Here is a 15,348-nt window from a genome sequence, read left to right on the forward strand (position 1 = left end):
ATTCTGACAACCACGCCGTGATGTATTTCGGAAACCTGTAATTCTCTAATTGCTTTATCAGTATGCTATGTTCCACGGAATCATAAGCTTTTGCTAGATCCAGGGTCACTAATGCTGAATATTCTCTTCGGCGACGAGCAAGTTTTATGCGACTCTCTAAATCTACGTGCGCACACCAAATCGAGCACCCTGATCTAAAACCAATTTGACAGGGGCTAAGTATTAAGTTTTCAGAAATGTAGGTCGTAATTCGACAATTTAAAATTCGTTCAATTAGTTTAACTAAGTTTGATGTTAGGGAAATTGGTCTAATATTATCTAAATCATATCGACCTCCCTGTTTTTTAAGTATCGGAATTACCTTAGCAAGTTTCCATTCTGAAGGTACCCACGCATTTTTTAAAGAGTAATTTACCATATTCAAAATTTCTTCTGGGGACAAATCATACAGAATTTTTATCACGGCTGTGGTAACTCCATCTGGTCCTGGCGCTGAAGGAGGCAGATAGCGAACAACATCCGCCAGTTCTTGTGTTGTGACTTCCCTAAATTCCTCTAGTGGTAACGGTTTCACTATGTACGGTGGAATGATTGAAGTGAACCTATCTTTCAGTCCTTTTCCAATATTTTCTAATAATTCGGATAATTCACGTGGCGAAAGCACGGAAGAGACAATATTTGCTGGAACTGGAATCATTTTTCGAGAGCGTAAAAACCTAAAAAGGGCTTTTTTGTTTTTTGATTTAGACAGATGATTGTATTTATTCATATCATACTCCTCTTTGGCTTTATCTATCGTACGCTTGAATGTTGCAGCAACAAATTGGTAATCACTCCAATTCTTTGGACATTGATTACAAAGAAGTTGCTTCCAGGCAGCTTTTCGTTTTCGGTGGGCCCTCGCGCAATCTGAATTCCACCACGGACTTAATGGTTTACCTGTGTTGCAGGTTAAATTAACTGTTGCATTCTTCGCGGAACGCTTTAAAACTGCACAGAGGCTCAGAGCCCTAATATCCGCTTGCATATCCGTACGTGAAAGTATCGTAGACTTCAAGTCTTTTTGAAGTTTGTTATAGTTTATAAATGAGTTATTTGTCCTTCTAAGAGAAATCACAGGGAAATCAATTTGAAAAATAATTGGGAGGTGGTCGCTGTTCGTAGCACAGTCTATAGTATTCCACGATGATATAGCTAAAGATGAGCTGGAGAAAGTGAGATCTATAGCCGATTGAGACTGTCCGCGAAGAAACGTAATAACTTTTGAATTTAGACAAGATAGATTATTATCAAGAGTCCATTCCCACAGGCGTTTTCCTTCTGAATCAGTTTTAAAACCCCAAGATACATGGTGTGAATTAAAGTCACCAGCGAATACTATGTCTTTTCTGCAGGAAGCTAATACGGTGTCTAGAGAAAATGTATCCTGCACTCCTGCTGGGAAATATAAATTAACTAAGGTAAAAGGGGAGCAGTCGGGGAGTGAAATGTCTAATGCTAAAATTTCACATTCGGTAGACATTCTTTGAAACGATATCGTTGCTTTGTGACTAAATTTATTTGAAACCAAGAAAGCAACGCCACCACCTCTGGCAGGCCGATCCAAACGAAACATTCGATAATATTTTAGAGAATATTTTTGACCATTTGAAAGCCAGGTTTCTTGTAAGATAATGATGTCTGGAGAAAATTGAGAAGAAATATACGATAGATCTGTAGTAGCAGAAACAATTGAACGACAATTCCACTGCAAGATTTTTAGAGACCCTATGGTGAAGATAGAACGGCAGCGGAAACCGCCTGATCCAAAATAGTCTCTTTCAAAAAGTCCTTCTTGGAAAGGTTCACTTTTTCATATTTTTGAGTTTTTGACTTTGAAGAAATTTTGTGGGGAGGAGATCGTGTGCGTTTTAGACTTTTGTGTTCCATGTCTACATCCTGGTAGTCTTCATACTCTTCCGTTAGGGGTTCCGGTTCCGTCCGTTCTACTTGAGTAGAAGGTCCTGCGCAAGGGGAGTCAGCTGACGAGTTTGATGACAATGTTTGTTTTTGAGTTATGTTTAGTACATTTGCAACCTGGTATGCAGGAGATTGGGTAGAGGCTGCACCAATGACCTGCGCCATCTGGCTAGTCATCATTTGTGTCAAGGACTCAAAAAGAGTTGTTGCAAGTCGTTCCATTGCCTTTTCCATAGCTTTCTCTACTGCCTCTGCTATGGCCTTGGATAGAGAAACATCCATACTAGCGGTGTGACGAGCTGTTACGCCTGCGTAGCCCTGGGATCTTCCCTGAACTTCTGTAACTGCTTCCCTACGTGAGCAACGCCTGCGTTCCACCACTTCTAGTATTCTTAATTCTCGTTCCTTTGCAGAACAGTTTGAATAGTCTGCAGGGTGTGCTTCATTGCATAGGCAGCAGGTTTCTTCCTGCGACTTACATTCTGTGCTGTCGTGATTCTCTCCACATAGGCGGCATCGAGTAACCGATCTGCATCCTTTTATAGTGTGTCCGTAGCGCCAACATTTCAAGCACTGTAGTGGTCTTGGGGAAAGTGGCTCTACTCTGTATATCAGGGGCCATGCCTTGATTTCAGTTGGACGAACTGTTCCCGCGAACGTAACAATCACCGACTCCGTAGGTGACTTCCTGTTCTCAATAATTCGGCTACACCGGTATACGGATACAGCTCCAGCAACTGAAAATAAGTCTAGCACTTCTGAGGGGTCCAGGCTCGCGTCGACCCCACGAACTAAGCCTTTCGAGCATGCAAGGTGTGGTGGAATAAACGGGCTCACCGGATTCGATGCGAATTCAGAACAGTTTAGAAGGTCTCGAACGCACTCCTGATCCGATGAGCAGCAAAGAATACCACCGCGACCAAACTGGCGGACCTCGGTGATCTTTTGGAACTGGGAGGAGGCCTTTCGAAGCTCCACCTGAATCGCTTTCGGATTCTTCATCTGAATCGATCCCCCATTTGTAGGCACAAGAGCCACAGGGACACTTTTGTTGCCACTGCGTAAAAAAGAGTCTATTGGCCACTCTCGGGAAGGGATTGAGGCTAGCCAAGGGGAATGCCCTTGACCGGGGGAACAAAGAGACATCAGGTTAGTCTGACTTTACACTCGCGACACAATAATCCTAAAGGTGAAGAAAAAAGATCAATAAATAAATCAAAAGAACAATCGAGACGTTAAAAGAGCAATAGATAACCGCCGCCCGATACTTGACCACACCCGAGACAGGACAGCAGACGAAGACAGCAGGCGAGCGGCGAGCAGCGGCCTTGTGAGTCAAACCAAGAGGATGGACTGGAGAGGGGAGATGAAACTAGATGTACGGCATGGTAATGCGGATTTCCACAAATAATACTAAAACAAAATACCTTTGCACTTTTTTAGCCAAAAATTTCTGATTTAAAAAATGATAGCGAATTTGGAGGTAATTAAATTGTTTAAGTTTAATTGACAATGCTGTGAGGTGTTCAAATTGAAAGATTGGGAAGGTGAAACGTTGTTATTGGGAGAGAGAAATTGATTTAGTATCGCAAGAATGAGAGGTAGCGTGGGTGCACCTATAGAAAAATTTAGGAGAGGGAAAACTGCGCTTTAAAGGATGCTGATAATGGTGAACAAAAGAATTGGCTTGCAAAAAAACAGCGTATTTCGAGGTATCAAAATGATTTCCGTTCCAATCATCAGTTTTTGAAGGGTCCATTTCTTATTCTTCTTTCTGTGGTTTTACGTGCCAAAACCAGTAGCCACATGCGTGATAGGCAACAACAACAACAAAACCAATTCTGAGTATGAGGCACGCAGTAGTGGAGGGCTCCGGATTAATTTTGACCACCGGGAGTTCTTTAACGTGCACTACAACGCAAGCACACGGGCGTTTTTGCATTTCGCCTCCATCGAAATGCGGCCGCCGCGGCCGGGATTCCATCCCGCGATCTCGTGCTCAGCAGCGCAACGCCTTAGCTGACTAAGCCACCGCGGCGAGTGAAGGGTCCATTTCATCATTCAGGTAAGTAACAAGCAGTACTCTTTTTCTGCCGCGCTGACAGTCACAAATAGGCATGGAAACAAACCATACCTTTGAACATGAACAGCAAGCACCCCAACCGTATACATATACGATGCAACATGACCCTTTGATTTCATGGCTTCTGCATTCAGCTGATTCTTTTTTTTTTGTAAATTTAAAATAAAAAACAGTCATAGTGGTCTTCCGCTAAACAAGCATTTTGGTATGACTCTTCTTCAAAAGAAAACGAGCTAAATACGTTTTCTTATATGCTGTATTACCGGCGGCGTGTTAGTTCCAACGACGTAAAAGGATCACCGCGAGGCATCCCGTTGTCGGGATACAATGTTGTGTATTTTTTATTTGATGTATTGACATTTGCCACTAGGCGCGCGCCCATTCGCGGCCAATCCTCCAAAAAAGATATGCGATTTCCTCCTCCGCTTTCCCCCGTGCTCTTTTCGCTATTGCCGTCTTTCATCTCCCGCTGCGCTCCGCGTTCGCTCTTTCATCTTTCGCTGCGTTCGTTCGCTTTATTGCGTCAAGGACGCCGACGCTAGCCTCAGGAACGGGCGCCTAATAGCCTGCGCTCTAAAAAATGTAGATATAAATCCTCATACTGTACAACATATCATGTCATCGAAAAGCGTTTGTGTGCCTTTTGACATGCTGGTACTTATGGGGCTGCACAGGCTATGGAAATCTCGCATGCTGGATCGGATAGAGAACACTCCCCCCCCGCCCCCCCTATTGTGTCTTCGCAGTCAAATTTCATTCAAAAAGTTTGACAGCCAAAATAATTTCATGATCAAAGGGACTTCCCACCGGACTGGAATCCACTGTTGATGAAGTATATGTTTGCCTCCTATTTAAGGGGGCTCCGATCTAAGCGCTCTATAGTCTATATTGTAGTGCCGTAGAACGCCTACAATTCGAAGTTTCTAAACGTGCAGTGGATTCTTTCAAACGCCGAGTAGACATTTCTAAACTTTCTTCATTTCTTCTTGTGATGAAGTGTCTATTGCCTCCTCGTGACCTGACATTACCTCACTGATAGAGGCGATCATGCAGGACCTTACAAACACATACAGAGGCCATGCTGAATCCATCCACAGACGTCTACATGTGATCGAGCCAGATGGCAAATTCCCTTTGCCGCCCGAAGATTACGCGGAGCAAAACATCATTGCGACGCAGTATTCATCTTGACGTCGGCTTCACCCGCCGCTATGCACTCCTAATCGGCCACTCGAACAGCCGTGATTGTGAATACTGCCAGACGCCTGAAACGCTGGAGCACATGTTTTGTGATTGCCGATAGGGATTATCCTGGAGCGGCAGACGTCGGCAGGCAGCCACTGTCGGACGATGCGGTTCTCAGACCATGGCCAGATACTAACTTTGAATGGCCGCTAATAGAATGTTTTATGTACAGTCGAGTGCGAACGTTTAAGGTGTGCTAATTTTTTTCGCAGCCTATAGACATAAAGACTGAAATCAAGCGACACTGCCTACGTGCGCCTGTTCGACCGGCGTCATGCATTAATACAGTTTCGCGTTGCACGGCTGTGCTAGAAGAAATGCCTTTTTTTTTTTTTTTGCTGATGCCATGGTCTCTAGACTGTTGCTCTCGACTATACGTACAGCTACAGCGGAAAAATATTAACACAAGTGACCAATCACCTGAGCAGATAAGTTGCGTTATGCGGCGTTGTTTTTGCCTAACCCATCTAAAACGCGAGTGCCAGGCTCTTTGAAACATAAATCATCTGGCGCTTTCGATACCAGTGTGCACGGGAACAAGGGCACCGCTTACCATAATTTCCCTGCTCCGGTCATCGGTGATTTGTACTAATCCTTTTCCGTTGCAGCTGCACATTTTTATATTTCTATTAAATGAGATACAGGATAAAACTGTTTCATGTCGAAGTGGTTTAAATACACAGGTCTGAATAAAAAGTGCCTAGATTCAACACCCCATCTGCAGCGGCGTCGTCAGCGAGGCGCACGCCGGGAAAATACGGCCGCGGGCCAGAAGAATCGCAGAACCCTCGTTTGTAGTACCCTGTGAGTAACTTGTCTATCACTTGTGTGTATAACTTGTGTGAGTTATGTTTATCACACAAGTAGCTTACTTCTTTTTTTTTTCTTTTTTGCTCCAGGAAAATTAGGTAGGAGATATCCTGTCGGTGATGAAAGGCTCGGTCACAATTGTCTGTGTCTCTCATACTTTCAATGCACAGTTATGTCCATGCAGAGTGAATGTGGTGAATTCCACTCAGCTGCCCATCAGCAAAGTGTATGTGAACCGAACCAGCCGCTGTGTTAACGTTAGGTTGCCAGAGCGTGCTTTCTTCAAGTTTTCGCTGTCTTTTTATTCGCTGTCTTCAAGTTTTAAAAAATTAAAATAAATTACGGCGTTTTACGCGCCAGAACCATGATCTGATTATGAGGCACGCCGTAGTGGGGGACTCCGGAAATTTGGACCACCTGGGGTTCTTTAACGTGCATCTAAATCTAAGTACAAGAGTGTTTTTGCATTTCGCCCCATCGAAATGCGGCCGCCGTGGCCGGGATGCGTCCTTCCAGTTGCTAGAAGGTTCGGAGTGGGCGTGGCACTGTGGGTCATGTGACTTCCGCTTAACACGGGTTGGCATGGCAATCGTGAAGCTCCTAGATGCCTAGGGACATAATCGCTTAGGGACTTTTGAGGCACTCGTCTCAGCTGAGCGTGGCTCTCTTATCTCCAGGACCGGGCGCAGCGACCTTGCATCCCACGTGCGTAGGGAGCGAATCGTTTAGGGCGCGTTGAATGTCTGACGGTGTCTGGGCCACGCCGACCGCGCTTTATTCTAGTGTTTATTCTAATCTGGTGGTGTAAGATCCGTATTTCTGAAAAATTCGGTGGTGCTGACGTTCGAAATATTCACGTGGCTTAGCGCCTCGGCAACGCAATTTGCGAGCCGGTGCTGTGTAACAACGTCACCGTGTCCGCCCTTTTCGCCAGCGTCATCACATCGCACATGCACATGGACGTCGAAGGCGGAAGTATTGTTCGCGTTCCTGGAGGCCACGACTTATGTCACGTAAGTAATATAATGCTTAAAGTGGTGTTTTCGTTCACCCGTTCACGCGTCGTTAAAATGAGGCAGCGCATGTTTTCAATCGCGTTCAGTACTTGCCTGCGACTTCACACGATTTACTTTTATCGCTGGCTTTACTACAATTATCGCGTAGTGCAGTGAACCTGACGGAGCTCTAACTGGGCTATACAATGCTACACCCAACTCCTCCTGAGCGCGGAGCTCTTCGCGCCAGAAATAACTACGCGCTTTCCGTGAAGTTTGACACTTTGGCGTGCGCCTGATATTGTACAGCGCAGCCCGTCTGGTGCACCAGACCAACGTCGGCTCATCCAGCGTGCGGTAGAGGCCGCGGAATTCCAAGGGATCCCCGCCGATCTCCTCTAAGCCAGCGCAACCAGTCCTTGGACTGGTCCCCTCTTTTTGAGCGAAATAAAGAATTCACCACCATCCACCCGTCTGGTGCATGCTGGTGCTGAGGGGCTTGTGGTGATCAACTGAGTAACATAATATTCGCTGGCTACATCTATGGCACAAAGGGGCACCAACACAGCGTATCTTTACATTCGACTTGCCCTTGTACTAGCGCCAGAAATAATTTTCTTTCGCTATATTCATGACCGTGCGAGCTGCGGCGTTGCACGAAGTAGCGCAATTACTGCTGTACACGCTTTGCTTTCAAAGCTGGCATAAGGAAAAGTTTATTCAAGTATGGTTGTTCTGATCGGCCGCAAGGATTATATATATTTCTTCCTTACAGACATTTAGAATGAAACTTCTGATAATATTTGGATGTGCGAGATGTTCAAACGTAGTAACGAAATTGTCTGGGAAACGCAGTGCATACGTACCACCAGCAAATGTGTTTTAAACTTCAGTTGCCCCATGATCTTTAGAAAGGCCCAACATTGTCTCAAATATTCGCATTCTCATAACTGTTTGACAATATGTACTATTTGCAAGTTCCAGCAATTTCACAGAAAAAAATTGTCTACTCGCTATAGCATTATGCAAAAGGTGTTGGTCAGTCCTGTGTATTGAACCTGCATACCTGACACTTTCTGCAATTTGTTCAAAACTACATATGTAAAGAGAGACGTGCAACAAAGGTAGCACTTTTCTGCTGCATGACGATAAATTAGTGAATAATTCGAAGGCCAGGAAGACCATGCCCAACTGCATTATTTACTAACATAGAAGAAAATGGAGTGCCCTAGCACAATGGAGCTTCACTCAGTGCAAGTGGGTTCGTTATCTTGAGTCTCCAATGCAAAGCCAGACCTGCCAACCTTAAGATGTGAAACATATACTACCGCAATAACACCAAAATTTGCTGAAAAATACTAAATGTTCTTCATTAGTGAAGACGCACAGTTTGTTAAATAAAATTACCTGTAGAGACGCTTCAGAAATTTGCATAGGAAACTCACATCAAAACAATATTTGCATCCCAGAAAAAGGGGAATGTTCATGATGCTTATTCGTGAAATATCCATATAATGACAGCCAAAATTTCCCCTGCCATTTGCGGTGGTGCTGCTGCCAATAGGTCAAAATAATATAACGGGTACAAAAAGTAAGGCTCGGAAAAAATACCTTCACGACTATATGTTTGCATTCTGCTGAGATGAGTTCGTCCTTAAATAGGAACCAAATGAAATGATTAGTGTCAATACGACATTCGTAAACAAGGTCTCGAAATATGATAAAATCATAACAGTTGGCAGATATGCAAGGCCTATCAGGCCGTAATAGTATATAACTAACTTGAAGGCCCTGCGCTCTCTTCAGGTCCCAGGACAATATATGCTGTTTACATTCTCATTCCATTTTGATTAGAATTGACTAATCTAAGGTGAAAGTTATTGGCCGATTTTGACAAATGTTCCATTATACGAGTGCCTTGTTTGAGCTGCATTAATTCTGCACTTCTTGCAGATGCTGCTCAAGAATGCACATCGACTTCTTCAGAAGGTTGGCGTAAAGCCAGCAATTTTAATGCAGCCAGTCTGTCTGTACGACCACTTGGTGCAAGCTTTCATTTTTGTGTTACACACACACTCAATACAATAACTGTGTAATAAAAGATTTGAAAAATACATTTCTCGAGTAAGACCTCTATTACCCAGAAGAACCATACAATTACGGGGAATTCTGAAAATTGAGCCTATGTGCACATTTCATAGCATGAAACACAGTTTACAGCAGGTGTATGTAGCATCAAAAAATCATAGTGATAAGTGATTAACGCTTGCTACATAATGACAAATCTAGAAATGTAGAATTCCACACAAATCCAAATGAAATTAGTTTCAGCTTAAATACAAAGTTCAAAGTAAAGAAGTTTGGTTTATATGCTGATGGAGTTCTGAAAATAACTTTTTAAAGCATGCTATATATCATCCTTGCCACGGGTAACATTTCAACACCAAACTTTCGCTTCAGCATTTGTTTTTAGAGGAGCTCCCGACTGTAGCATACAAGTGACCCCTCAAGAAACGTTTGTACTGCTGACAAATTCCTCACAAGTGCAACTCGTAAGATGAAGTACCAGCGAAAAAATCCCTGAAAACAAAGAACGACAGACATTTCTGTTACCACAGCAATCAGTCTTCCCTGCCAAGCCAAATTCTACACTTAAATAATAAAAAGCTTGCATAGTGTTGTGCTAAGGTGAGGCTCTCAGTACTTCCCATCTCGGTAATATTTCACTTATTTCCAGCCTACTGTTAAATATTGCATTGCTTTTTGTCTGGCCAGGACACTACACAGGGAATTTAAGCTTTTGAAGTGCACTCCGAGTAAAGACTGTCTTGCAAGTTAAAATAGAATTCCGAGAGAAAAATGCATCAGCAGCCGCCTCGTTTCCTGTTGTATGCTGGTAAAAAGCAACAGGAGAAAGAGTAGACAGGGTGCAGGTGAGACTTTCAAGTCGTTTCTTAAGGTTTGTGCGACTCCTAAAAGTATGGACTACCTACAAGATTCCACACACTTGAGGAGTGGCCAACTGACCCAAGTCTAGCTAACAGGACTGTTTCAATAGAGTTTACATCTGAGCTGCATAGATTATTCTAGACAGTGGTGATAATTTTTGACTCGAAGTTTGTCTCTTTTATGGCATAGTTCTTTTTACTGTCCCTTTATGAAGTTTGCCATTAACCTACCTTCTACGCAATCCTTTCCAAGAGCAGTCAAAACATTTACACAGAAACACATGCGGAGGAGAGAATCTGGTTAATTTCAACCACTTGCCTGAAAATTTTCATTCTGGGGTTTTAGGTGCCAAAACCACAATTTTATTATGAGCCACACCATAGTGAAGGACTCCGAATCATTTGGAACACCTGGGGTTCTTTAACGTGCGCCCAACGCATGGTACACGAGCGTTTAAGCATTTCACCCTCATCGAAGTGTGGGCGGGATTAATTGAGATGCTGTTGCTGTGGTGGAGAGAACAAACCATTATTACTTAATGTTTGGAATATGGTGTTGCAATACTGGCTTTGATTACATTGCTAAAGGGCATCAAAATCTCGGTTAGCTATCACATGCCCACCTATGTGCTTGCATTTTTTATTAAGCAAGCGTATAAGTCGGATGCCAAATTCTCTTAGAATTTGCCACTTCACAGTTGGTTAACCTTTTGGAAGGGATATCAAACATCAGTTAATCAGAACACAGCAGTGACCCCTTTTCTAGCACGATAGTTAAGCCGTAAATATGACACTAACTAAAGCATTGGCATGTCGGTAATCCATACCAAAATGATTTGGCAGGCAGAGGATGAGGATGGACGAGGCTGACTTCTAAAAATTCAAACAAGGTGTGAGTACATACAAACTATTACAGCTTGAGCACCTGTGCTGGTCATCCATTTCAAAACACACAGCAAATGAAAACATATTCACACCTTCTTTCGATAAAACCTTTTTAGAAGTCAGCATTTAATTGTCTCGTCAACCATCCTGTCTTAGCGCTGTTCAATTCAGCACGAAGTCTCTGCATTATTTTACTCTAAGGATTGCTTCGATTTGTACCAATTTTTCTATCAATTATGACAAAGACGTGCAGAGGCAGACCACAATGCACACATCAGTATATTTGTAGTTGGTAGAGATTTAATATTATTGCTTAGACACGGCTCTCCTACTAAACCAATGCATCAAAACACATGTCAAGTCATTTCAGTGTATCACAACCTGGCAGTGAAAGATTTCACTGCGCAACCTTAACTGCCATGATGTTAATTTTATTGCAACAAAGCAGATGAAGTCTGTCCTTGAAGAATAATAAATAGCACCTCATGCAAGATAAAGATCTTGTTTAAAAGCTATTTATTGCAATGTAGATAAAACAGAAGAGCCGTTCTGTCGACACTTGCAGAAGGTCAACTGCTGGCAAAAGTTGACGCTGCAGCAGCATATGACATGCGCCTGCAAAAAAGAAAAAAAAATAGCAATCTATATTCATCTGAATTGCTACCACAAAGAAACCCACAGCTCTTCCGTTGCGCCAACACAGTATACCAGTCAGCCCATGTATGCTATGCATGATTGGCAAAAGAATAGGGATTCTAAGCATGCTAAGAAAGTGTCAGCAATGGTGCACTGAGCTACTTCAAGAACGGATTTCAAGTTTGAGTTATAGAAATAAGTACACCTTTGCAAAATGTGCTCTTTCTGCAACATAATGTAAAAGAACTGCTGTGACAAATTTGCAGAAGCGAAACATCACACCACATTCTGTCACTAAATTGATGGCACAAATGGCACATCTGCTCACTACACAGTTGCGAAAGGTAGCATTATATGAATATTCTAAAAGTTGAAGATAAAGCATTCACAGAGCTGAAAACAAATGAATGTGAGCATGTTGCTGATCCACTAGCTAGGAAGCAAATTCTGGTTATGAAGGGTAGAGACTTGGGCATGTTGGTAGTTCATGTTGAAAATATGTACAGCGCAAGAAACAGGTGGGAAGTCAGTGCTGAGTGTGTCTTTCATCATTTGTCCCTATTTCTCGTGCTGTTATTATTTTAAACCAATCCTGGCATTGGTGGTAGTGTAGGCCTACCGACACACCCGAAGTAGAGGTGTTCAAATCGAAATTTATTTAGCAAGAGTTGAGGAAACTGCTTTTAAAAAGAAAGGTTTGTACAGGAGCTATATTTTTTTAATACATTTAATTTTTCATTTTCTTCACCCTTCACTGGCTCAGCCACTGGCACACTGTTATCAGTGTGCCAGTAACTACTGTTAGCAGCTGCTGAACACAACAAATGACAACACTAGCCCTTTGGGATGTGTGGCGAGTGTGCCACAGGGTAGTTTCTTGGGAGCTCGTGCTTTCAGGCGCTGTGTTAAAATGCACGGGATTGGCTCACATTCTCTAGTACTTTCCTTTTACCACCTAACGCTACGTAGAAACTGTAAGACGTTGTGCCACCTTCATGATTGACCCAGGTCGACCATGCTTCAACATTTATTTGCTGCAGTACTAATGCAATCAATGTTCTAACATAGACTGCAATACACATGTCTCTTCATTTCCTTGACAGAGGCCCTTGCTTTCTAGGTGGTACAAACATCTCCCAGCTTTAGTGAGCAGTTTTTTTTTTTTTTGCTCGATGCACTAGGTTCCGCAGAATCACAAAAACAAGGGGGTGCTTCTGCCTATACTGCGCGCGCTTTTAATGGTCGCTGTGGTCGATGTTTTTGTGTGAAATGTCAGTGTATGTGGGCACCACTGCTCTTCTGAACTATATGCACCTTGGTCTCGGCCACAGCGTACAGCCTGAAGTAACCTCTTTTCTTTTGGTGCTTGTCCTCTTTATTCAAAAGTGCTTTCGTATACATTGTTTTCAGTGCAGTTGACTATAACTGCCAATGCTTGTACCTGCTTCCCCTCCCCCTACAACAATGCCTTTGGGCGATGTAGGTATTACTAAGAAATTACCAATAAATAAAAATACCTGCACTAAGTTATGTGCTGATGAACATCAGAAGACACTGCAGATTTCGTTCAGGCAGACTCATTCATTCCCACGAGTTTCCTTGCTGCCCACTCATGACAAATAATGTATTTCATAAAACTAAAGGAATGCATTTATTTGCAGAATTTGAAGAACACAGTACCACATCTAACACTATGTGGCGAGACTTGTAACAATGGCATTTAAGCTTCTGACGGCGCACAGGCTTTTCACGTCATCAGGCGAAAGCTGATGGTTGCCTCCAGCTACTGGCTGCCATTGAAGCAGGCTTTGCAGATGATCTTGCAAATTTTACATCTTTCCGATAGAATCTTAATTGCGTCTTAAACATCCTTTCATATTGCTTGGATCTCTAAAATATCAAATTCAGCTGATCCAAGTAACAAGTCAGTTGAACTAATTAAATTCATCAGCTACAGTGAAGTCAGTGCTATTGTGAATGGCATATGCTCCAAGTTAATTCAAGACATGTGCCACAATCGACGACTCCCATGGAACTTGAACGGCTCCAGCTGGCGGAACTTAAGTTTACCATAGGTCGATGTGTTTTCCTGGGTTGGGTGAACCACCCGAGAAGGCAGGTAGCCCTGCGTTGTGATTTCATCGTGTTTTGTGACTAAGTCTCCATATCGCGAAGAGTCACTCAATTCTCGTCTATTGGCTCATCCAGGGCCTCATCAAACAAGCTTCTGGAGTTTGTAATAGAGCATCTTTATGCAGCCAACAAAAATTCTTGCCTGTGCAGCGGAGAGTTTCGCGGTTTTTCCTTTTCCTTTTGAAGTTTCCACCAAACCTCCAATAAGCATAATGCGGATAAAAGAGACAGGAGGTAACGAAAAGCATCACCATCAAAGTTTTGTTTACAGTCGATTCAAATAGTTCGTAATGTTGCATGCATATGTCCCATTATCCGCGCGTTGTCCTCTTCGCACACTTAAAAAGCGCGAACAGAGAAGTGCAAAGCTTGCCCAGCATCCTACTTGAAGTTTCTCATGGTAAGTGAGCGACTATCTAAATAAGTAGTTACATACATTGACTCTCTCTATTGCATTTGTTGTATGCCACTGAGATTGCCAATTTTCTGTAGAAAACAATGCATCTTTATTTCCTAGAACCCGCGCTCGCAGCGACCAACAATTCCAACTTGCCATTGCCGCAGGTGGAGTGCTCAGTGGAGCACGTTTGCTTAGAGCGCATCTACGTCAACAGAAGAAATGCTACGAACGCGACATAAATAAAAATAGGAAGAAGCCCACAGTAGCGCTTTCTAGTTGCACAGTCAAGCATATCGGTTGAGAAAGCACAGCACAATGATGTAAAGCTTTACTCACATTTCGCTTTCTGCAGGCTGGGGCGCTCGACCAACGCGCAGCCAGTAGAGCTCGTCCTAGGGCGCCGCCATTTGCACACAACAGAACATGCAACAGAAGGGCGACGTTGCGATGGCGTAACTGTCGCAGCTTTCCAAGACGAGTAATGGAAGTCGCGCACAGTATTTTTTTGCTTTATAAAATCTCGTTCAACATTACGTACACCACAGTACACTTATCTTTTCGCTGACTTTTTCAAAGTGCCGGAAGTCAGGGACCTCCTTTGGCAAGCCATGCCACGCCCCCGCTGTCGCCATCTTTTTTGCGCGATGCTGCCGACGGATAAGTGCCAGGATTTCATGAGACATGTCAGTGAGCATGGCATGTTAAACATCGTAGACTCCTCCGGGTAAATATTGTCAATCTATTTTAACAAGTGCTTAACCATCCTCTAATTTTTAAGCGATCGGTGAGCACGTAGTCACGTGGACACAGCCAGTGAGGCGGTGGTCGGTGCAGCGGTGGCGAGTCACGTGGTATCACTTCCTCACTTCAAGGTCAAACTTTCACGCACGGCGAAACTCGCTCGACTAGGCCAGTAAAGCGCCAGTAAAGGAAACGAAATGAACGCCCCCATAACCTGTTTGTCACTCCGGCCTCGCGCGCTAACTCCCATGTAGTTAATAGCAGGGCATCGGCATCGGGGGTGGCGTCGTCCGTGCCTGCAGTCACGTAATGCCACCTTGCGGTTCTGTCTATCACAACACCAGAACAGTGCCGCAATAAATACGTGACTGTCAGCCAAGCATATGCATGTCATAAATAAATAAATAAATAAATAAATAAATAAATAAATAAATAAATAAATAAATAAATAAATAAATAAATAAATAAATAAATAAATAAATACTGAGAGCTGTGGTGCGGCGACACAGGGCT

The sequence above is a fragment of the Dermacentor silvarum genome, chromosome 7, assembly GCF_013339745.2.
Source record: "Dermacentor silvarum isolate Dsil-2018 chromosome 7, BIME_Dsil_1.4, whole genome shotgun sequence".
NCBI lineage: Eukaryota > Metazoa > Arthropoda > Arachnida > Ixodida > Ixodidae > Dermacentor > Dermacentor silvarum.